This window comes from Phocoena phocoena, chromosome X (genome assembly GCF_963924675.1).
Source record: "Phocoena phocoena chromosome X, mPhoPho1.1, whole genome shotgun sequence".
Classification (NCBI taxonomy): domain Eukaryota; kingdom Metazoa; phylum Chordata; class Mammalia; order Artiodactyla; family Phocoenidae; genus Phocoena; species Phocoena phocoena.
Genome location: NC_089240.1, coordinates 99,408,258 through 99,428,200, shown reverse-complemented (window position 1 = coordinate 99,428,200; position 19,943 = coordinate 99,408,258). Strand labels below are relative to the sequence as shown.

The following is a 19,943-nucleotide window of genomic DNA, read 5'->3' as shown; positions in this document are numbered from 1 at the left end:
AGCAGTTCCACCAGTTTGGGAGCAGCGTTGCACAGCGGTTAAGAGCTTGGGCGCTGGAATCACACTGCTTGGGAAACTGGGTCCTGCTCTGCTCCTTACCAATTGTGTAACCTTGGGCAACTAGTTTGACCTTTACGCCTCAGTTTTGTCACTTGTGAAATGGAGGTAATTCTACTGTGGACCTTGTGGAGTAGCTGTGAGAATTAAGTGAGAGAATAATTCAGCGCTGGGTTCTAAGCAGACGCTCGGTAAAATGCTGAAGTGCAGTATTTGTTATTCTTCCTCTTTCTTAATCGTCTGTACCTCCCGTAGGGAGGGCAGATATGAAGCGCTCGTCGCATCCGAAGAGTGATGAACAGTTGTGTGACAGCCTGGGTCAGGCTGATTTCGAGGTGCGCGCCCCACCGAGGGGAAGCGGCTTGAGAGCACACCTTGTGCCCGGGCCCCCTGTGACTAAGAGGGGCCGCGACAACTGCAGGCAGGAGCACCGGGGGGCCTCCTCTTGGCGGGCGCACTGTGTCCCTGGATACTTGACAGTTTTCACCTCTTCTGCACCCTGGGCACTAGAAGCCAAGTGTGCTCAAAGCCGAGCGTCCCGGTTTCGGAGGCGTGAGGGCCACTGGGCGGTCACCCCGCCTCCGGGCCCCTCCTCGTCACGCATCGGCTGCAGCGGAGTTGTGCTCGGACCCTACACACGGTCCTAGCCCCAGCTCCCCCGCCTCCCGCGCAGGCGCCGCCGGGGCCACCCCCGCCGCCATGTTTCCCCCGCCCGCGCGCTCCCTCCCCCTCCCCTCCTCAACTGGGCTCCGGCCCCCCCCACCCCCCGGTGAGGTCAGGCGGAGGCTCTGCCGCTGCGGCCGCAGCAGCTCCGCTCGTATTCCGGGGAAGCGTGGGACGGGGGCTTTTGAAATAAGTGGAGCGGCGTTCGGGTTAGGGTCCGTGCTCTCCGCCTGCGGGAGAGCGAGGCGAAGTGACCGGGGCGACCAGGGGGTGCGGAGGATTGGGGGCCGGTGCCTCACAGCCGGACAGAGCCCCGGCTGCGCCGCGCGACTAGCTCTTTGGCCCTCGGAGCGCAGCAGCCGGTGAACGGGCGGGGTGAACGGACGCCGGGACGCGGCAAACAAGGTGAGGCAGGGTCCTGAAGTCGCAGCGGCTCCATCAGCCGCCTCCGAGCCCCTGGGACCCGGCGGGGCCAGGCGGCGCGCGGTAAGGAGTTGCGATCTGCACCAGGGTCAGAGGGACAGGGAACTACCTTCGCTCTTTGCACGTCCCCTCACCCCGCAACCCATTTTCTCTCGCTTGCCGCTGTGCGCCCTCATCCCTGCACCTTCTCATCCCTACCTCCCGGACTCGCTGGCTCCGCCAGTCGCCTGGGTTCTTTGAGGACCACTGTACCTAGCTTTCCTTTGCTTCTTTGTTATCCCTCTAAGATCTTCTCCTCCGGGCTGTCGCTGCCCTTGACGGTCTGGGGTCCCTCTGCCCGCCTCGGGCCCCACTGTCTCTTGCCTTCTAACAGTTTCTGCTTTGTGCCTCCCAACCGTCCCTCCTCTATAATCTTCTAACTTGGTAGGCTCCGCTGCTGGCTCCCGAGTCAGGAGCACACTCCTCTCTTCCTCGGAGCTGTTAACTCTGCTTTGAACGTCTTCATCTCTAAAAGTCTTGGCTTCTTTGGATCAATCACAGTTGTCTAATGATTTTCTTGGAAGCTTACAATCTATTACGGTGTACTGCAAGTGATGGGAATGATCCTCTAGCAAATACCAGCTGAGGAACTTGAAAGTTTCTTTCTAGTTTTCAGTAACTTAGTTCAAGAACCACAACCGCTTAGAATGTATGTATGTATGTTTGTGTTTAATTCTAGCACATGGTCCTGAATCTGATTCTTCCCACGCTGCCAAGCAGGCCGGGGAAAGAAAGAGAGAGAGAGAGAGAGAGGGAGGGAGGGAGGGAGGGAGGGAGGGAGAGAGAGAGAGAGAGAGAGAGAGAGAGAGAGAGAGAGAGAGAGAGACTGACTTTGATGCCTGGCTTCTGCAGACTGGGGTGTTCATCGTTTTAATGTAGTCAGAGGACTAGTGGTTTGGGATAAAGTCACTCAAGTTAGCATAGGCTGATTACTAAGCACATTGAATGGGAACAACAAGAACATGGTAAGAAAAGTATGGATAAATACAGTAGATTTTCTTTCCTTCCTTCTCTTGAGTTGTTCCCTTCTCTTGAGTTGTCTAATTTATGTTTGTGGTGATGGAATAGTTCTATATCTTGATGTAGAGGTGGTTACACTGAATCTGGAGTTTAAAACTGTCTCTGTTGGGAGGGCCCCTGCCTTTGTTTTTGTTGTTTCTTTTAAAGAAGCCACAATTTCTTGCTTCAGATCTCATATCTGTATATACCCTCAAGAAGCAGAATTTAAAAACCATGTCAAAGAGACGACTTTTCTGTGGATTGGGGATTAGTGCGCTGAAGCTGATTTCACACAGCTCTAGCAATATCGCCTTCTCCCCATACAGTTGCCCTGTTAGCTCCCATACTGAGGTTCTTTTACTCAATTCCATGCGCTAATTAGTGCGTGAAGAAAATTGAATGAAGAAGCTGAAAGTGGAGGCAGATACAGTAAACTAGCACATGCTGACCTCGGCGGCTGTGTTCTTGGAAATGGGCTATATCCAGTGTTCAAGTTTGAAAACTGAGAAAAATGAAATAATCCATTAAGCAGTTATGACATCATTTTACGTTTAAAAATACTAGCTCCCTTATCTGCAAGTTTTTATTAATATCCTTATACTTAACAGTGATAGAATTGTTTGCTTGATGCGTGACCAGGTGTTGCCATTGACATACTGTGTATTAATTGGCAATCATCTCAGAAGAAACCAAGTTGTGGATAAAGATGATGACTAAATTTCACTGTCCTGGGAGCACTTCTTTGGCAGTGAGACAAAGCATGTAGCTTCTGTTGCAACATCAAATGATGTGTTTTTAAAATAGATAAATAAGAGCCTTAAATTCCCAAGGCTTTTAATCTGCGATTTTTATAAGCACACTTTAAAAAAGGGTGGTATGACAGTATCGAGTTTAAGGTGATGTTCTGAGGAAAGTGGTTTTCACAAGAATATTAAAGTCTGTTGATCGTCAGTTTAGTTCTATGGCTTACAGGTGATCTGTAGTTTCCCTCATTCATTTGGTAAATTTCTGACTTCACTGTAGTCCTTTTAAAAAATGGGATATAGTAGGGAAAGGGGATTTATACCAATAGGCCCACCCTTCTAAATCTGTAATTTTCTTGCCAACCCTTTCTGGAAAGATATACAAACTTGCCAACTGTTTCAAAGAAAAGAGTTTAGGTTACTATGCCATTTTTTCCTTGGTAATTGTTACTGACACCAAGTCTAAGGTAACATTGCCCTAGTATGAGCTACTTATGTTTGCCAGAAAATAAGACAAAGGTGGATATGAGTTTGTCTTAAGCATTTTGCTCTGAATCTTAGAAGGTTACTCAAAATGTACTTGATAATCCACCTAGTACACCTAGAAGTTATCAAACTGGATATTTCTGATGTTAGTAAACATAACTGCAGTTTGCTGTCGAATTCTCTTCTTTTGCATTTCTTTACATTTTAAATTACTTTTCTTCATGTAATTTGACTTACGTTAGTGGAGTGAGACTAACCAGTTTTCAAACTGTTTGATTTTACTGATGTTTAACAAACTACTACAACCTCCTCAAAGTATTTTTTCTTAAATCCATTGGTTGAGTGATGTATTTTTATTGCCATGAACTAGCACAACAATTTGTCAGGTGTCACCAGATTTCAGAAAATGTAGAAAGAATTTTGAAAAATGAACAGCTGTAGAGAAACATCTCAAAATTAGAAAAACAAGGCTTTCTCAAGTTACTGACATTCATAGCAATCAGCCTTTAAATATATTCTTCATTCATTTAGTAATTTATTTTACGATATCTGTTGAGCACCTTCTATTTGCCAGGCCCTGGGTTACGCACAATGATAAACCTTAAGAGGCATGATCCTTGTTCTTCTAGAGTCTCACAGAGGTTATATTCCACCAAAGGATATAGACAATAAACAAGGAAACAAATGAAGAAGATCCTTATAGATGGTGGTGACAACAATGATGGAAATACTGTGAGATGGAGAACTGGGACCGGCCTATTTAGTGAGGGTGCTCTGGAAAGGCCTCCCAGCAAAGGTGACCTTTGAACAGAGACATGAAAGAAGAGAGATTGAGCTTAACTTGTCAGTTTACCTTGTCAAGAGCCGAGAGAAGAGTCAAGGCCTTGAGGCAGAAAAACAAACGAGATGTTTGAGGAACGGAAAACAAGCCAGCGTGGATGGAGCCTAGTGAGCAATGTGGGGGAGTGGTTAAAGGAGTTAAGGAGCCTGGAAAGAGGCAGATAATAGGTGATGCAGGGCCTGGAGATTCTGAGAAATAATTTGAGTTTGGTTCTCAGAACAGCGGGAATCCATTGAAGAGTCTTTGTTACCTACTTCTCTGTGGAAGGTCAATGACTGAAAAAAATATTAGTGGGCGTAAAGAGAATTTGTTTTGCAGAGGACAAATAGAATACCTCGCTACTGAGTTGTTTACATTAAGACCTGAGAATGAAAATCTTTGATATGTATGCTGAATAAATATGTAATTCACTTCTTCCACTCTGCTTAGATAAGGGGTTAGGGGAGTGGGAACTCTGAGGTATGTTAAAACGCAGTTGAGTTTCCACTGTCACATTGTCACCTGTGCCCTGAGGTAAGTTGTCACCAGCCTCATTAAAGATCAGATCATCGTTCAACTTAAGAATTTGTTTTTCAAAGAATGATGTTTTACTTTCTCATAGAAATGTACTTTGGAAGGTTGGAAATCTCATTTGCGTATGAAGGAATAACTTAGGTTTTAGAAACGGCCTTTGGGATTTTAAGAGGAGTTGGGGGACTTCCCTGGTAGCGCAGTGGTTAAGAATCCTCCTGCCAATGCCGGGGACATGGGTTCGAGCCCTGGTCCGGGAAGATCCCACATGCCGCAGAGCAACTAAGCCCGCACACCACAACTACTGAGCCTGCACTCTAGAGCCCTCAAGTCACAACTACCGAAGCCTGTGTGCCACAACTACCGAAGCCTGTGCGCCTAGAGCCCGTGCCCCGCAACAAGAGAAGCCACCGCAATGAGAAGCCCGCGCACCGCAATCAAGAGTAGCCCTGGCTCGCCGCAACTAGCGAAAGACCGCGCACAGCGATGAAGACCCAACGCAGCCAAAAATAAATAAATAAATTGAAAAATTGAAAAAAAAGAAAAAGAGGAGTTGGTCATTCCCTTCTCCAGCATTTTCAAATTTCCATACCTTTAGTTTTTGAGAGATTAGAGTTTTCTCTATTCCTTGAGGATTAAATGAATTTAGACTTGGCATTTATTTTGTTGCCCTGAGCCCTTGCTTGAAAGCAATCCAGCTTTGAGGTCTAATTGGCCCCAAATAGGAATGCAGATAGTCATTGACATTCCATAGGGATAAATCCTAATATTGTGAGGCAGAAACCTGCAAAATAACTTTCAGGGACTCCTGCAGGGTCTAATCCCAGCTCCTCAACACTCAAGGGTTCTCCATGATGTGACCCAGGCCTGCTACCCCACTTGTCCTTATTATTCTCTTACACAAATCCTCTGTTGGTTTAAATGGATTTTTACCTAGTTTGGAACTTTTGTGCTTAGCATTATTCTTGGCATAGAGTAGGCGCACAGTAACGGTGTTTTGAATGGATGCCATGCCATCATCTGTTTCAAAAGCCCTCCCTTTTTCTTTTTGTCCTTGCAAATCCCAGTACTAGTCAAGGAACAGTTCCAATCTTATGTCCTGTTACACCGCCCCCCACTGACCTGATCTCCTCCTCTGGATATGAACAGCAGTCACACAAACTTGCCATGCATGTCATAATTGTGTTTATTTGATGCCGGGCCATTTCCCCACCAGTCTCTGGCTGCATGAAGGCAACCTGGACCTTGTCTGGTTCGCTCGTCGTTGTCTCCTGAACACCTGGCACATGGTATGTCCTCTATAAATAGTTGTTGAATAACGAATACATGCTGCCTTGTGCTGTTTCCCCTATTGTTTTGGGTACTTAAATTGTTTAGTACTGTTTTACTTTTCACATGCTTGTCTGGTGTCATCAAGCAGTTTCTGAGAGAAGTCATAGAGCATAGTTGTTAAGAGCACAATAGTGGAGCTAGGCTGCCTGGGTTGCAGTTCAGGCCAGGAGACTTACTAGCTGGGGTGCACTGGGTGAGTTAGTTAATCTCTCTGTACCTCATAGTTTTCATCTGTAGAATAGGAATAAGAGAACTTCGATCTTAGAGTACTTGGAAGGACTGAATGAGTTAGGTACATCTAAAATGTGTTGTTTGCAATTTTTACTTTAAAAATGTGTGATAGGGGCTTCCCTGGTGGCGCAGTGGTTGAGAGTCCGCCTGCCGATGCAGGGGACGCGGGTTCGTGCCCCGGTCCGGGAAGATCCCACGTGCCGCGGAGCGGCTGGGCCCGTGAGCCATGGCCGCTGAGCCTGTGCGTCCGGAGCCTGTGCTCCGCAACGGGAGAGACCACAACAGTGAGAGGCCCGCGTACTGCAAAAATAAATAAATAAATTTTAAAAAAGGTGTGATAAAACTTTTATTTGGTAAGTTAGGTGCCAAAACTCAGATGCTGACAAAATTTGACTTGAATGGATACAAATGTAGTTTATAGCCTTTATTCTACTTAATGTTAATATTTATTTGGTTTTGTTGTAAAATTAGAAATGTGTTTATGGGGCAGTGCCTCAGGCCGTACTGGGGTATTACATAACGTATATATAGTACATGCAGGTTACTGCCTACCTAAAAGTCTGGACGTTTTTGGATTTGGAAACATGTCTGGCACCAAGGTTTTCAGATAAGGGATTGTATACCTTACATAAAAGTGCTTAAATCAGGGCCTTGCACATAGTAAGTCGTTGCTGTTGGTAGTGATTAGGGAGGTAAATATGCTATATTATCCTTCCCAATACCCCGCTTGTAATGGTTACCATGTAAATACATGCTGATTTATTCATACAACAACTCTGGATGGAGGGCCGGCCACGTGAGCCTCATTTTATCATAGGAAAACAGATACGGCCGGGTCACATGATTGAAATGAGCTGAGACCCCAGTCTTTCAATACTCTTTCATCTAGGACCAGTAAAAGTATTGATTTTTTTGTTTTTCTTCTGTTATTTAAAACAAAGCATGCTTTTTTTAGGGCAAGTCGTTTTTGGGGAGGGGCTCGCGGAGAGGATGCAGTTAAGAATTTAATATGATTAGACACTTATTCTTGGCAGTTGTTAAACATTTCTTGAACTCCTCATGTATATAGAAATCTGTATTAAAAGCCAGAGAAAGGTATAAAACAAATGAGGCATGGTTCCTGGACTTCAGTAGTTTCAGCATCATGCATTGGGTACACAGGAACACAGGTATCCATTACAATTCCTTATTTTCCTCTGTAAGTTTGAAATCATTAATATTAAAAACGTACAAAGGAAAGCACAAGAGTCAGTTGAAAACTCGTCTTAGTGTTCGCTAACTGGAATTGGTTTTTAATCACCCTAACCACCCCTACCCCCTGCAACCTTATCTCTGTATGACATCCTGGCAGCCTTTTCCTTCCAACTAAACTAAGCAAAGTATGGTTTTTATTGTTCTCCCTTATCAATATTTGTAAATCATAATTGGTATATTTTCTTTGTCCTTGTTCTTTTGTGGTTTTCTTTTGTAATTATGTGTCTCAAAAGGTTTTTCTGGAATGTTCTTGGAGTTGAAAACTAGTCCTTGAAGCCATTCTGCCAATTCATTCCACAAATACTTATGAAGTACCTATTATATTCCTGGCATTGCACTAGTTCAAACAAATAGAATCTCTGTCCAGCGCTCTTTCTCTCAAACTGGAGCACACTGGGTATACTGGATTAGCAGGGTGGTGACATGATAATGTGTACTAAGAGTTACAAAATAAAGCAGCTTGTGTTTTCTTGAAGCATTTATTTTACACAAACATTGAGAAGAACACTCGGTGGTAGCTAATTTTAAATAATTAACAATATTTAAATTCAAATACATTGTGCTTCACAATACAGTATTCATAATGAAAATTTGAGGTAAAACCCAGTACTTCAGAGAAAGTCTGCCTGCAAGGGCAGCTGTGGTAACCCTGGGGTGATGCTTTGAAAAACACTGAGGCCACGCTGTGTTGTTTGAGTCTGTTCCTTTAGTCAAATACTCATATATTTTCATAGCCTTAAAACCCCTAATGGCCTGCAGCAAAGGCAGTAGACATCCATCTTTTCCCCCTATGTTGCATAATTTCTTTTAGTTCAAGAGAGCGCTCTGGTTGTTTGATAGTGATCTGAATCTTAAAATGTGTTGTGTGCTAGCTGTGGTCTTCATGTTGCGGGGTGGTAGCTAAGACTGACCGTGAAGGGCCTGCCAAGGGACTGCTGTCTTCAGAAGAGAGGTTGTTAGAACATAATGACCATGAACTTAAAGCAGCACAATTGATGGGGTCAAAGCTTTGCCGCATTCTACGCACACTTGCTTGTGTCACTGACTGAAGTTAACTTTTGCTAACTTTGAATCTCCTTTCGTTTATAATGCATTCACTATACAAACTGCTTTGTCAGTTGCTGGCTACTGAAATATTTAATAGTAGAGGAAAGTTATCAAGCCTCATGTGCTCAGAGGTTGATAAAAGCTTTCTAGAGTTTGAGGTGGTTTTGAAAATGGGCAAGCAACACGCCAGAGGTATGCCTGTTGCAAAGCAGTGGATTGCCTTCCTCCAAATGAGAAAGATGAAGAGAAAGGCAAGTGAAGAAAGGGGTGAAAGTAAATGGAGTAAGTCAAACACGAACTCTTTCAATTATTGCTTTTTATTATTGCTGTCCCACTTTTGTTATTGCTGTCCCACTCCAGACACAGTTCCCAGGGCCTGACCTTGTTGTAACATTTTACTGCCCAAAGATCATAGGGAAATGGGTATAGAGGGGTGATTAAGGAATGGTTTTTATAATCCATGTGTGACGTGCTTTTATAGTCTATTCAGTAAAAAGGGATAAGAGGGTTGTAGAGTTTTGCTTCGTGGTCCCACTTATTTCTAAAGAATGCTTCATTTCAACAAAGTTTTCTGTTCCACTCTTGCATGTTTCTCGGTGCGAACGCTGTATAGAGTTCAGTGGCTAAGATCTTCGGCCCTGGAATCTCAGGCTGGGGTTCAAATCCCAACTCTGCCTCTTGTTGGCAGTGTAATTTTGGGCAACTCCCTTCACCTCTCTGAGCCTCGTTGCCCCCTCTGTAAACAACCTCGTCTGTTGGTGTTAAGGATTAAATGAAATAACGCATATAGAGTGCTAAGTACAGTTCAAGCCACATAGTAGGTATAGTTATTATTGACTCTTTTAGTAGATTTATGGCCTAGCTGGTTAAAACTTTCGGAGCTTTGCCATTTATATATGAACCAGAAATCTTAGGGAAAATTGCATCTTTCCTTTATACTGCCTTAATCCCAGCTGGGATGCTATTTTCTGAACGTGTACCTTTTAAATGGTGAGTAGACCATTTAGAAGTAGCACTAGTTTTCTGGCAGACAAGAAAGTTTGTGGTAAATGCTTGGCTTATTACTTATTCAAAGATAGAATTACATTGAATGTGAGGAAAATGTCAAGTTTTAAATATGATTGACCCAGTATATACTTAAATACAATACTGTTTAGCTTAATAGGATTTAAATTTTAATCTCCATTTTGAAGGGAAAGGGAGATGTAGGAAAATGTGCACAGCAAACAGTGTTGTCTTTTAAACATGAAAACCTCTGGTGTTCTGCTACTTCAAGACGTAATACATTTTCCTGATTTATCTCTATTACAGATTTCAAGCCCTCAAAGTGGAAAATATTGGAAGACTCGTAGTAGTCAAGCCGCTTAGAGATGATAAAAATTCAAGAGCAGTTTTGATAAATGAATGTCTAAGTCTAAACAGATTACTGAGAGCTGCTGTAGTTGCAGAGCTGCTCTAACCTTTTGAGTCGGAAGCATACGAAGGTAGCATGTCTGCTTTTCCACCTTCCAGTGTTCTCCTTTGGTTGCCGTGTCAGACACGTGATGAGACAGATACCCCGTGGGTGGTGGACTTGGATTTGGAATGCCATAGGTGCACAGAAGGGAAAGAACCAGGCAGCTCATTGCTGTCTATTCACAGGGTTTTGTGATGATTATTACGATCATGTATGTTCAAGTACTGAAAAGATTAGACTTACTCTACCCTCAAGAAATGAGCTCAATATGAAAGATAATGCCCTTTATTTAGAGCATCTTGCTTTTGAAGAATGGTTAATTATCCTCCCAGTGGTAGATGCACAGTGAGGTTAAGTGGCTTGCAGAAGGTCGCATCGTCTGAGGTGGATCTAGGAGCAGAATGTAGGGCCCTTGGTTCTAACCTAGTGCTTTTCCACTAATGATATAGAAGACTAAGGATCCTTTCGTATCTCTAGTCTTTCAGTTGATGGGATGAACCAAAACTTCAGCAGTGGAGATGCCAACCATTATTCTAGGTCTGCATATGTACTTGCACAATTTGACATTTGTCAAAATGAGTTTTGGATTTATTACGGAATTTTCTAAGTGCTTTTGGCATCATATAGCTGTGGTGTTTAAACATTGAGGAAGCATCTGTGGACTGATTGTATGTAAAGCATTTGGTTAGGAGGGAGAAAAGGTATTCACTGCCCTGAAATAATCCTACAGTCTAGCAAAGGCAACAGAGAACATGAAGCAACTTGCTATCAGCCGATGCTAATACTAATACCAAGCACCATTGTAAGGGCTGTATATGCATTAACACATTTAAACCGCATAACAGTGCTGTGAGGGAGGGGCCATTGTTATCCCCATTTTACAGATGAGAAAACTGAGGCATAGAGAAGTTAGATAACGACCCCAAGGTTACACACCTAATAAGTAGAAGACCTAGCATCCATGCAGTCTAGTTGTAGAGTCTGTGCTTTTGAACCACAACCCTTCCTTTTATTCTGTCTCTCACAGGGGACATTATATAGGAGCACGATAGCTAACTAAGGCATGTTAGAAAACATTCTGGAGAAATGTAGGGGAACCATCAGAGCAGGGTGTTAAAGTTGGCAAGGTATTGTTTTTTTTTTGGCAAGGTATTTTTAATAAGGCACTTTTGCAGAGCAAGGGTCTTATTGAGAAACAAGGAAAGCATTCTGACATTTTAATGCCCAAAGCTTTGTGCCTGTATGTTGCCTATGTGTGTGCAGATGTGCATGCATGTGTGTACATGTTTATTTTGAACTGGGAAAACAATTTGAGGGTAAATCAAATTCAGAATCCTTTATATTGGCAGCCAATCAGAGCTGCTTTTGTGTGCAGTATTTTGCTCCACAAACATGTTTTTAAAAATAGGGAGCAACTTAACTTTATTGAGCTATGATTCAGCTACCATACGGTTCGCCCATTAAAAGTGTACCGTTCAGTGGTTTTTAGTATATTCACGGAGTTGCGCAACCATCACCACAGTCAATTTTAGAACACTTTCATCACCCCAAAAGAGAAATATGTTTTGAAACAAATGTGGCCGTGAAGGGGCTGGAAGTAGTGTGGCTGTTGGTACTACTGCTTCCCCATCAAAATGTTCATAGAGCTCTGCTCAGTGTAATGCACATTTGAGGCTGCTTTGTGCGATCTAGCTCCAAATTGCTACAGAACGCCTTCTTTTAATTTCATTTTGATTAGTGACTGGTCTTTCAAAGGATTATGTATTTATCTGATTTTGAATTCTCAGTCCAAATTGTGTATATATATCTGCTCATTATTTATTTATCACAAGTGTATTGATATTAGTACTACATAACTAAGCCAGACTTGTACTTACAAACAAAAACTGCTACACCCGCTTGTGTGAATGGCTCCCACCTTGTCTGTGCGTGCTTCTATAATGGACCAGAGCCAGGGATGCCTGAGAAATGTTATGTGTATACACTGGCATTTTAAAAAAAAAATATTTCTGAAGGTTACGCCTGACATAGAGTACTAGTGGATAGGTGGTTGAGATAAAAGCAACAGGGATATAGTTTGCTGGGATTTAGTACTGGGGTGACGTGTTACAGAAAGGGTCTTATAAAATGTATTGCATGGGCTTCCCTGGTGGCGCAGTGGTTAGGAATCTGCCTGCCAATGCAGGGGACACGGGTTCAATCCCTGCTCTGGGAAGATCCCACATGCCGCGGAGCAACTAAGCCCGTGCGCCACAACTACTGAGCCTGTGTTCTAGAGCCCGCGAGTCACAGCTACTGAGCCCACGTGCCACAACTACTACGGAAGCCCGCGCGCCTAGAGCCCGTGCTCCGCAACAAGAGAAGCCACCGCCATGAGAAGCCCGTGCACCGCAACGAAGAGTAGCCCTCGCTCTCTGCGGCTAGAGAAAGCCCTCGCACAGCAATAAAGACCCAACACAGCCAAAAATAAAAATAAATAAATAAATTTATTTTTAAAAATGTATTGCATGATATTATATACAGGTATTGTGAAATAGTTGGAGTATTTTGAAAAAAATCTGAAAGGATTTTTCAGCCACTCAGACTTCACCAAAATATAGTCAGTTGTTATAGTCAAGGACTACATTTCTGCCTAGTGGGAGTTATTAAACCAAATATCTGTGTGCGTGGCATGGGAGGGAGCAGGCTGTTCCCAGTTCTTCATTATAGTAATAAGTTAGAGTCAGTGTTACCTTTCAGGCTAAAGAATAGCTGTTTACTTTTTATTATTAAAAATAATCCATGGACATAATTAGATGTCTTGAAGAACATAGGTATCTTTTAAAATGAATTCATCTCGGATCCGTCTCTTGTTACTTCTTTTTCTTTCAGAACAGTTTTGAAATGGTACTTAAAACTTCCTCCGTAGTTTTCTATGCTTATTATATACTTGAGTTGAATTTCTATTCAGGTCCCCAAGTAGTTTCAGTTGAAGCTAAAGTGACTTGATTCACTTAAAATGACTTACTGTGAATCTTAAGTATTTTTAAAAATTTCCTTCTGTACATGGATTCTCTGCTCTTTATGTGTGGCAGTAGTGTGGTGATGTCACAGCTGATGGGTAGGATAGAACCAAACAAGATGACACTGCTGTCACTAGAACACCCAAGTGCACCTTTATGATAATTAGGTGGAAGCATATCTTTATCACGGAGATTAATAGGGATCAAGGAGTCAGGTGCTGTGGAATTAAAAAACGATGCTTGATTTAGGAATTTCGATGTAGGAACTTTGGTGTCTTTTTCCATTGCTAATTTTGTTATTAAGCTATTATGATACTGGGCTACGTGGAAGGGGGTTAGAAACCTGCTTATTGAAGGCAAGCCAAGTTGGTTTGCTTTAAGAGGGCCATTCCGAATGAGAAAGTATCACACCATTTAGAAAAGAGGATCTAGAGTAATGTGCAACTTGAGTTTTCTATGACTTGAGATATCATTCATTGATTTTCCGAAATGAACCCATTACAGTATATGCATAAACTATTACTTGACAATAGTTTGATTTTCTGCTTAACTTAGTGCCAAAAATGGTTTAGACCCTTAAATGGTTTAGAATGGCTCTAAGTGACTCTGTGTGTGGGTTAGGTCCATCTACCATTTTTAAAGATGAATCGGCTATATTTGCAGACAGAGGAGACTCAATGGCTCTAATTAGCCTTACTATATAGGGCAGCACCGTGTCTCTGATGAGAGGAAATGAGGCATTTCACATCAATTCATTCAAGAAAAATTAGTGAAGTACCTTCTGACCCAGGTCTTGGGGATGCAGTGGTGAACAAGGCCAAGTCCTGTCTTCATTCTGAGAGGCAGTCACAGTATCCGATTCACTCTTTTTGTTCTAAAGAGCTGTGGAAATGCCTGGTAAAGCCTAGTGTGTCTCTCTTGGTGCTCTTTGGTCACAGTCCATCGTAACTACAATGAGGAAGAGGAAAATTAGTCTCTGGCTCCATCAAGTTGAAGTGCTGCCCTTAGTTATAAAACCCTCATTCTTTCTTTGTGTGCCCAAAGTCCCTTCTGTGTTGTTACCTATATCCCTTTCCAGTGACTTAAGTGGAGACTATAAAATCACAGTTGTGACCATCATCATTTAACATTCAATTGGAAAAATGTAGTTAGTGGAAAAACAAGCTGCCAAGGGACTTGTATAGGAATAGATAGCTTCCATGACATGATTTGAAGGGCACCTAGTGGTTCTGTCTGTTTTTAAAATGTTACTTCTTTCTTTTAAATTAAATTAAATTAATTTGGCTACGTCAGGTCTTAGTTGCGGCACGTGGGATCTTCATTGCAGGATGTGGGATCCTTTGTTGTGGCTCACGGGCTCTTTATTGCAGTGTGCAGGCTTCTCTCTAGTTGTCGTGTGCGGGTTTTCTCTCTCTAGTTGTGGCGCGCGAGCTCCAGAGTGCATGGGCTCAGTAGTTGCGGCACATGGGCTCTCTAGTTGTGGCTTGTGCTCAGCAGTTGCGGCGCTTGGGCTTAGTTGTCCCACGGCATGTGGGATCTTAGTTCCCTGACCAGGGATTGAACCTGTGTCCCCTGCATTGGAAGGCGGACTTTTAACCACTGGACCACCAGGGAAGTCCCTAAAATGTTACTTCTTTGCCAAAAGTACTGCAGTCTTATAATTTGCCTAATATTTCCACTATTTGGTTAGACCTGTGGCTTCTAAAGAATTTTTGTTTGTTCGTTTTAGTTTTGGTTTTTAGTTAACAAAACCACTTTTTTTTTTTGATCCAACCAAATGAAGGTTAGGTACTTTGCTCTAGCAGGTTAAAATGGGTTTACGGAAAGTCTTGGCGACGTCTCCTCTAAACTTGCTTTGTTAACATGGAGTAGTTTACTTGATATGTAATTATCATCTTGAAAGATACTAAGAGCCTGACCATGAAGGTAAATTTCAATATGGTGGGGAAAGTGGGGGATGGATATCAACCCTGGAAGGCAGCATGGGATAGGATAAGCCTTGTTGGGGTATCCCCAAAGGGCTTTTTGGGCTCCTATGTATAGCTTGCTGTGTTAGGAATAGTATGCACAGGGCAACCTGAGACTCTTGAAGACCTATTATAGTCACTTTTACCTGATAGTTTGAGAACCTTAGAAATCAGTCGCCTTAGGATGGGGAGCATGGATACTGCTAAATCTGGGTGTGGATGTTGCTCCTTCCTTTCCTGTGTCATCTTTGCTAGTTAAAACTTTTCTATCAGTTAAAAAAAAAAAACTGGTTCTGAATACTGGAATAGTAATTTTAGGACCACAAATTAACATGAGCCCATGGCTACACTATTGTAACCACATTATTTAGGTGATTTATGTTGATAATTCATTTTTGCCGTCTATTCATATGTACTACTTCTTTTTTCTGATCGCTTTTTACATTTTATTTATTTAATTTTTTTACATCTTTATTGGAGTATAATTGCTTTACAATGGTGTGCTAGTTTATGCTTTATAACAAAGTGAATCATTTATACATAATACATATGTTCCCATCTCTATTCCCTCTTGCGTCATCCTCCCTCCCACCCTCCCTATCCTACCGCTCTAGGTGGTAACAAAGCACCGAGCTGATCTCCCTGTGCTATGCGGCTGCTTCCCACTAGCTATCTACCTTACGTTTGGTAGTGTATATATGTCCATGCCACTCTCTCGCTTTGTCACAGCTTACCCTTCTCCCTCCCCATATCCTCAAGTCCATTCTCTACTAGGTCTGTGTCTTTATTCCTGTCTTACCCCTAGGTTCTTCATGACATTTTTTTTTTCTTAAATTCCATATATATGTGTTAGCATACGGTATTTGTCTTTCTCTTTCTGACTTACTTCACTCTGTATGACAGACACTAGGTCCATCCACCTCATTACAAATAGCTCAATTTCGTTTCTTATTATGGCTGAGTAATATTCCATTGTATATATGTGCCACATCTTCTTTACCCATTCATCTGATGATGGACACTTAGGTTGTTTCCATCTCCTGGCTATTGTAAATAGAGCTGCCATGAACATTATGGTACATGACTCTTTTTGAATCATGGTTTTCTCAGGTTATATGCCCAGTAGAGGGATTGCTGGGTCGTATGGTCGTTCTATTTTTAGTTTTTCAAGGAGGCTGCATACTGTTCTACATAGTGGCTGTACCAATTCACATTCCCACCAGCAGTGCAAAAGTGCTCCCTTTTCTCCACACCCTCTCCAGCATTTGTTGTTTCTAGATTTTCTGATGATGGCCATTCTGACTGGTGTGAGATGATATCTCATTGTAGTTTTGATTTGCATTTCTCTAATGATTAATGATGTTGAGCATTCATTCATGTGTTTTTTGGCAATCTGTATATCTTCTTCGGAGAAATGTCTATTTAGGTCTTCTGCCCATTTTTGGATTGGATTGTTTTTTTTTTTTGTTATTGAGCTGCATGAGCTGCTTGTAAATTTTGGAGATTAATCCTTTGTCAGTTGCTTCATTTGAAAATATTTTCTTCCATTCTGAGGGTTGTCTTTTGGTCTTGTTTATGATTTCCTTTGCTGTGCAAAAGCTTTGAAGTTTCATTAGGTCCCATTTGTTTATTTTTGTTTTTATTTCCATTTCTCTGGGAGGTGGGTCAAAAAGGATCTTGCTGTGATTTATGTCATTGAGTGTTCTGCCTATGTTTTCCTCTAAGAGTTTGATAGTTTCTGGCGTTACATTTAGGTCTTTAATCCATTTTGAGCTTATTTTTGTGTATGGTGTTAGGAAGTGATCTAATCTCATACTTTTACATGTACCTGTCCAGTTTTCCCAGCACCACTTATTGAAGAGGCTATCCTTTCTCCACTGTACATTCCTGCCTCCTTTATCAAAGATAAGGTGACCATATGTGTGTGGGTTTATCTCTGGGCTCTCTATCCTGTTCCACTGATCTATCTTTCTGTTTTTGTGCCAGTACCGTACTGTCTTGATTACTGTAGCTTTGTAGTATAGTCTGAAGTCAGGGAGCCTGATTCCTCCAGCTCCGTTTTTCGTTCTCAAGATTGCTTCAGCTATTTGGGGTCTTTTGTGTTTCCATACAAATTGTGAAATTTTTTGTTCTAGTTCTGTGAAAAATGCCAGTGGTAGTTTGATAGGGATTGCATTGAATCTGTAGATTGCTTTGGGTAGTAGAGCCATTTTCACAATGTTGATTCTTCCAATCCAAGAACATGGTATATCTCTCCATCTATTTGTATCATCTTTAATTTCTTTCATCAGTGTCTTATAATTTTCTGCATACAGGTCTTTTGTCTCCTTAGGTAGGTTTATTCCTAGATATTTTATTCTTTTTGTTGCAGTGGTAAATGGGAGTGTTTTCTTGATTTCACTTTCAGATATTTTTTCATTAGTGTATAGGAATGCCAGAGATTTCTGTGCATTAAATTTGTATCCTGCTACTTTACCAAATTCATTGATTAGCTCCAGTAGTTTTCTGGTAGCATCTTTAGCATTCTCTATGTATAGTATCACGTCATCTGCAAACAGTGACAGCTTTACTTCATCTTTTCCGATTTGGATTCCTTTTATTTCCTTTTCTTCTCTGATTGCTGTGGCTAAAACTTCCAAAACTATGTTGAATAAGAGTGGTGAGCGTGGGCAACTTTGTCTCGTTCCTGTTCTTAGTGGAAATGCTTTCAGTTTTTCACCATTGAGGACAATGTTGGCTGTGGGTTTGTCATATATGGCCTTTATTATGTTGAGGCAAGTTCCCTCTATGCCTACTTTTTGCAGGGTTTTTACCATAAATGGGTGTTGAATTTTGTCGAAAGTTTTCTCTGCATCTATTGAGATGATCATATGGTTTTTCTCCTTCAGTTTGTTAATATGGTGTGTCACATTGACTGATTTGTGTATATTGAAGAATCCTTGCATTCCTGGAATAAACCCCACTGGATCATGGTGTATGATCCTTTTAAAGTGCTGCTGGATTCTGTTTGCTAGTATTTTGTTGAGGATTTTTGCATCTATGTTCATCAGTGATATTGGCCTGTAGTTTTCTTTCTTTGTGACATCTTTGCCTGGTTTTCGTATCAGGGTGACAGTGGCCTCATAGAATGAGTTTGGGAGTGTTCCTCCCTCTGCTATATTTTGGAAGAGTTTGAGAAGGATAGGTGTTAGCTCTTCTCTAAATGTTTGATAGAATTCGCCTGTGAAGCCATCTGGGCCTGGGCTTTTGTTTGTTGGAAGATTTTTATCACAGTTTCAATTTCAGTGCTTGTGATTGGTCTGCTCATATTTTCTATTTCTTCGTGATTCAGTCTTGGCAGGTTGTGCTTTTCTAAGAATTTGTCCATTTCTTCCAGGTTGTCCATTTTATTGGCATAGAGTTGCTTGTAGTAATCTCTCATGATCTTTTGTATTTCTGCAGTGTCAGTTGTTTCTTCTCCTTTTTCATTTCTAATTCTGTTGATTTGAGTCTTCTCCCTTTTTTTCTTGATGAGTCTGGGTAATGTTTTATCAATTTTGTTTATCTTCTCAAAGAACCAGCTTTTAGTTTTATTGATCTTTACTATTGTTTCCTTCATTTCTTTTTCATTTATTTCTGATCTGATCTTTATGATTTCTTTCCTTCTGCTAACTTTGGGGTTTTTTTGTTCTTCTTTCTCTAATTTCTTTAGGTGCAAGGTTAGGTTGTTTATTCAAGATGTTTCCTGTTTCTTAAGGTAGGATTGTATTGCTATAAACTTCCCTCTTAGAGCTGCTTTTGCTGCATCCTACAGGTTTTGGGTCGTCGTGTCTCCATTGTTATTTGTTTCCAGGTATTTTTTTAAATTTCCACTTTGATTTCTTCAGTGATCACTTCGTTATTAAGTAGTGTATTGTTTAGCCTCCATGTGTTTATATTTTTTACAGATCTTTTCCTGTCATTGATATCTAATCTCATAGCGTTGTGGTTGGAAAAGATACTTGACACAGTTTCAATTTTCTTAAATTTACCAAGGCTTGATTTGTGACTCAAGATATGATCTATCCTGGAGAATGTTCCATGAGCACTTGAGAAAAATATGTATTCTGTTGTTTTTGGATGGAATGTCCTATAAATATCAATTAAGTCCATGTTGTTTAATGTATCATTTAAAGCTTGTGTTACCTTATTTATTTTCATTTTGGATGATCTTTCCATTGGTGAAAGTGGGGTGTTAAAGTCCCCTACTATGAATGCGTTACTGTCGATTTCCCCTTTTATGTCTGTTAGTATTTGCCTTATGTATTGAGGTGCTCCTATGTTGGGTGCATAAATATTTACAATTGCTGTATCTTCTTCTTGGATCGATCCCTTGATCATTATGTAGTGTCCTTCTTTGTCTCTTCTAATAGTCTTTATTTTAAAGTCTATTTTGTCTGATATGAGAATTGCTCCTCCAGCTTTCTTTTGGTGTCCATTTGCATGGAATATCTTTTTCCATTCCCTCACTTTCAGTCTGTATGTGTCTCTAGGTCTGAAGTGGGTCTCTTGTAGACAGCATATATATGGCTCTTGCTTTTGTATCCATTCAGCCAGTCTGTGTCTTTTGGTGGGAGCATTTAATCCATTTACATTTAAAGTAATTATTGATATGTATGTTCCTATTCCCATTTTCTTAATTGTTTTGGGTTTGTTATTGTAGGTCTTTTCCTTCTCTTGTGTTTCTTGCCTAGAGAAGTTCCTTTAGCATTTGTTGTAAAGCTGGTTTGGTGGTGCTGAGGTCTCTCAGCTTTTGGTTGTCTGTATAGGTTTTAATTTCTCCATCAAATCTGAATGAGATCCTTGCTCGGTAGAGTAATCTTGCTTGTAGGTTTTTCTCCTTCATCACTTTAAATATGTCCTGCCAGTCCCTTC

At 41.4% G+C, this 19,943-nt stretch overlaps 1 protein-coding gene across 1 annotated transcript in view; it reads left to right on the top strand.

Annotated features, from left to right (window-relative positions):
• The first annotated feature begins 839 nt into the window (after window positions 1–839).
• KLHL13 (kelch like family member 13) overlaps window positions 840–19,943 on the top strand; it is a 191,964-nt gene continuing 172,860 nt past the window's right edge. Inside the window, exon 1 of the mRNA XM_065900574.1 lies at window positions 840–1,125. The gene's annotated coding sequence lies outside the window, so the exon portion shown is untranslated. The remainder of the gene's footprint in view (window positions 1,126–19,943) is intronic.